Raw genomic sequence first — 5,167 nt, 5'->3', positions numbered from 1 at the left:
TGCTGCACCAGTTCCATGTTGTCTTGGCTCCCTGCAAACTCCCTCCAGATGTCCACACAGCCTCCTGCTCCCTAAAACTAATCAGAGCCTACAGCACACCACGTCCTGCTGCACAGAGCCCAACTGTTGCTTTTTGGCTCTTAATGGCCAATCCCTTTCCTCCCCATGCCTCTGGTGCACTGCCCAATGCAGATAACAAATGCTTTGCTGCTGAACCATGTGGGTGTGAAGGCCCCTGGGCTCAATTAAACAGTGCAAGAGGCAGTAAATATACCATGTGGGCCAGTGCATTAAATCACTCAACACAGGGAAGAGTCGGATGTCGAGGAGGTTTGGGTTGGAGGTGGGCTATGTGAGCTTGCACCCATGCTGCAATTTAATACGTCTGCCACAAGTTAATGACAATTGTGATCAGGCAGGACGATGTCCCCTTTCTTCCTTCCTCTCCTGCTTTTATATGTTCCCAGCACTCTCCTCAATAAATTAATGCCTTTCACCCTCTCCTTCTTTTCCCATTTTGTTTTACTGCCTCCATGCTGTTCCTCTTTATTTCCAGTATTTTATTTCAAGGAGCCAGTTTGCAGTGCTCTCAGCCCATCTGCTGGCTTGGGTTCGAGCAAGGTCTGGAACAAGATGAGGAGGTTTGGAAGCCACGAGCTATTTATAGTGTATTTGTTCTTTCACATTGGCACAAAACTTTGTTTATAGTATCACCTGCGGTAGAAGCCAAGCCAGGGGACCACAGCTCACTTGATCTAAAATTGGCTTTATTTCTTGGGTTTCTTAACGTAGACCACATGTGTGTGCCTGCTGCCCGCCAGCGTGTGGTTGGTGCTTGCACACGCGGAGCACAAACACTGAGTGCTCATGAGTGCACACATGAAGCTCCCGATGAGACGCTCCCACAGATGCTAAACAAAGCTGCAAGGAAAAGGGAGCTGTGTGTGTGCGTTGCCACTCTAGAAAGGAAAGGATCCCAAGAGAAATCTTGAACGAAAATTTTTCACTGCAATTTCTCCAGTCAGTTTTCATTTGCTCCAAGTAGTATTTTTTGCCTTGGGTTGGCCTGTTGAAAAACAATGATCATTTTTATTTTCCTTCTGCATTAAATATTTTTTTCCTTTCAAAACAAAACAACAATTTAAATCGAAACCCAGAGAAATCCGTCATTTTAAATTGCTGTTTTGACATAAAAGCATTTCATTTATTTTTCTAACCAAGAATTGACATTTTAATTTGAACCACGACAAAAATTTTTCATTTTCTTTCAAAGTATCAATTACAAATGAAAATATTTTCATTTCTTCTCCTCAGAAAGTCCGAATTTTTCATGCTTCCAAAATTGCAGGTATGTGGGTTTGTGATGTTTGTGCGTGCATAACTGTGGCATTGCGACCGTATCGTGAAGGGATGCATGCTGAGTATTTGCAGGTGTTACATAACATTTTGCAGAATATACTCTCCCGTCTGTAGAGTTTGGACATCCACATTTGAACGGTGACAGCAAGATGCGCGTACACATGTTGAGTTTGTGCCAGTAATGTCTCATGTACTTGTTTTTAGCTTTTGATTTTGAATGTGTTTTTAATGTGTATGGGCTGGCTGCAGTGTTGTCAGCAGTGTTTAAAATAACGGAGCGAGTCTGAGTAAGTCATAAGATTGGGGAAAATAATAGATTTTGTTTGGGTGGGTTTTTTTTTGTCCTCTTCCTTTTTTTTTTTTTTTTTCTTTAGACCGTCAGATTCTTGTTTTCAATCTGATCTTTACAACTTCGACAACAGAAGAGCAACATTTTCATTGTTAATGTATATTTCTGATTCTGCAGTGATCATTTGATTGTAAGAGCTGAGGTTTAAGAAAAGACATGAACTAAACAGCAGAACTGGCATTCAATTCTGGAAGCTGGTAAAAAAGCGTTTCTGTTTGCAGAGTAGATGTCTGGGTAAGTGCTTATAATACTGCGTAATCCTGATCTGTGTTTGTATGCATCTTTGGTAGGATAACTTAATGTTTTTGTGCTTTTACCAGGTTGCTTTGCTGAATGTATCTTTTAGACAGAGGAAAGTTTACTTTCTAGTCTAACTCAATCATTTAATCAGTTCTTAGTAAGTAGAGAGAAACTTTCAAAGCACGCAACCCATTCTGTCCCAGAATTAATCTCTTGTGACAGTAGAGGCCTTTTGGACCAGACACCTATTCGGAAGGCCATCTATTATTCAGGTTCACTGACTGCATGTGCTCAGGATATGTTGTCTGCTTACAATTTATATATATGTAGGGGTCCACAATGCAGTTCTGTTTGTACATGCAACATGAATGCAGATACTTGAAAATTCTGTGTCATACATGTTCAACACTCTTTTTTATTTTTAATGTAATTCTTTTCTTTAAAATAATGTTAGTATTTCAACTACTGAGCTGGTATAAAATGAGAAGTTGGGATGTCAGAATTTTCTGATGGACAACTACAGTGAGTTTTGTCTATTTTTACATTTACAGGTAGGTTGTGTACTTGTATGAATACGCTATATTTAATGGGAGTTCATGCAGTCAACACTCACTGTGGCCTGAATAAAAGGTATGCAACTAAAAAGACACTGGTTGTGTACCTGGCCACATTCTCATGTGCGAATAGTCATGTTAGCATTGGAGAGTCAGATCCCAAGTGAGCAAAGACCGGTGAAGTTCCACTGACTCCAGTTGACTCCTGATGCCTGCCAGGATGGCCTGTAGCCTGGAAAACATGCTTACCATGAGAGATTAGAAGGGATCTATTTGTTTCACTTGTAAAAGAGCTTAAGAAACGATTCAGTCATGTTCTATAATTACTTTTGCAAGGAGAAGATATGTGATATTACACTGATCTTTGGTCCAGCAGACAGCCATATAGAACTAGATCTGACAGCTAAACAATTCATACCTAACGTAAGGCACAGTTTTAAATTGTTCTAAATTTTTTTAATTCTTGACATTTGGGACATGTAGGCAGTAGACAGACAAATCTTGCATCACTCTGATCCTTTAAAATGCAACTGTATTGTTCCCTAGAGTGCTGTGGATTGGCTTGGAACAGTAAGGTCAGGATCTGAATGACAGGGAAGATCCACGACACGTGCCAGACCAGTGAAAGCTGAAAGAATCAGGCCCTGATTATCAAAGCTGAATGAGAGCCAAGCAAGGAAGAGCCTCAAGAATCGTTCAAAGATTATCAGATCAAGATCATAACATTGTACCAAAAGAGCCCTCAGTCCCCTCTGTGGGCACACACATGATGCACGTATGGATTTTATTTTATCCTGGGCTGCCACATGCATTTTCCAGCCTGGGAGATGCCTCTCAGGGCGCTCCTGATCACATTGTGAGCATGAACTGGTGTGGAGGAGGGAAGCGGGGATTTATGCAGCATATATGGGAAACCCCCGCAGGGCCCCTTTGCAGAACTCTGGCTTCCAGGCCGGCTGCCAAGCATTAACTACAATACTTGCGCTTGTTTTTGACAACAGCACGCAGGTTGTATTTCACCCTTTGCTATTTTGGTTTTGGAGTTATGGCAGAAATGTCTCTGGGTGCTGGCCTGGTATAAGCGGAGTGGGAGATTTACTCTTATTGTGTAATGTCACCTTTCAGTCGGTGCTTGCAGTGAAAATTATGGAGTGTCACTTGTTCTTTTTATTAAATTTCAAGGGTATGCACCTCTTGTGTGGGAAGTGTAACTCTGTCCCGCTTCTGCTTCGAGTGGTAGCCTCAGCTGTTGGGCACCTTTTAAAACATGAATTCGTCTTTTTTTTTTTTCTTTCTTTCTCTGCTCTTTATCAAAAAGTTGAGACCAGCAGCAGCCGTTGCCATGCTCTGAACTGCTGCCTGCGATGATGGATGAGTTTGGCCCCAAAAGCACGGAGAGATACTGAACTCAGCACAACACAGATGTTGCAATGGAGCCAAATTAAGCTGTTGTGGGAATGTGCAAGTTGGGCCTTAGTCAGAGTATCTCATGCCTGCCTGCCTTGCTGAAAAGCAAGAGCGAAATATTAGCAGCTGACCTGATGGGATATACACTTGCCCAAAATATTCTGCTCCTGGCTGCAGATGAACCAGCATCTGATCTGCTGTGTGACTTTCCCCAGCATTTTTGGAGCAAAGGAGTACTCCAAAAGGAATCCTGATGTCTGCACCCTTCCTATCACTGATCTCCATAACTCACAGCTCAGGAGATGATAGTCTAGAGATGCTAGCTCTGTCTTATTCCTTAAACCCAGGCTAGTATGCTACAGGAAACAAACCTCATCACTCTATGCTGCAGCGAATAGTTTTGATAGCTTCTGAGATAAAGATAATTACTAGTAATTAATCAATAGGTGTAGGATGTAATAGTGTTCATGACACAAATTGCATAATCTACACAAATGGTAAAGTCAACTGGCTAATGCTATTCTTCAAGCGGAACATAGAAACATTTAGAGACTTTTCCTCCCAACTCACTCCTCCAAAAAAAGATATCTGGGTGAGAGCTCTTGTATACTGTCATCCTAATAGAGGGAAAGAGGAAAAATGAGAAAAGGTAATGGAAAAGAGTGGAATCTGTAGACAGAGAAAACAGCATCAGGAAAAAAGAAATAAAGTTCTCAGTAGTGGTAAATGTGAAATGTAGTGAAGGAGGCAAAATATAAGGGGCAAAGGTATGAATATTCTTTTGTTTACCAGGCTTCTTGTAATCTTGAGATAGTAATCCATACGTTCTTGATTTTAATGTGAGGAGGTAGCCCAGGATTAAGTGGATAAAAGGGACAAATATGTCTTGCCATATTCCTTAAAAAACATTTTATTTTTCCTTGAAATTAAATGATAAAAGGGAGGAGGGACCATATCCTGACATTTCTCCTGCTGGAAAGACCCTCCTGGGTTGTCAGACAGAACCTCCTGCTAGGATAGAACTAAACTGCAGCAGGAAGACAGGATCTAAAAATTGCCTTTAAAGCAATTCTTTCTGGTATCCAGCAATAGGATCAAACCATAGACAAATATCATTTCAGAAGGGTGGAAGTTAAAACTCAGTCCAATTGCCAAACACAAAACTTTGCAAGAGACTGTGTAAATAGAAAAATACAAATGAGAATGTGCTAGCAGATATATATTCTTTTCTTTTTCCTTTCTTTCTTCTTTCTTTCTT

The 5,167-nt window shown here is 41.0% G+C and overlaps 1 long non-coding RNA gene across 1 annotated transcript; it reads left to right on the top strand.

Moving 5' to 3' along the window:
- Positions 1-816: 816 nt before the first annotated feature.
- LOC116654009 (uncharacterized) lies at positions 817-3,692 on the top strand. The gene is made up of 3 exons (XR_004308762.2): positions 817-1,348; positions 1,826-1,942; positions 3,049-3,692. It is a non-coding gene; the product is annotated as an uncharacterized LOC116654009 (long non-coding RNA).
- The last annotated feature ends 1,475 nt before the right edge of the window (positions 3,693-5,167 follow it).

This window comes from Coturnix japonica, chromosome 1 (genome assembly GCF_054131305.1).
Source record: "Coturnix japonica strain WE chromosome 1, WE-NBRP24, whole genome shotgun sequence".
NCBI classification, from domain to species: Eukaryota; Metazoa; Chordata; class Aves; order Galliformes; family Phasianidae; genus Coturnix; species Coturnix japonica.
This window is presented reverse-complemented; position numbering and strand designations above follow the sequence as displayed.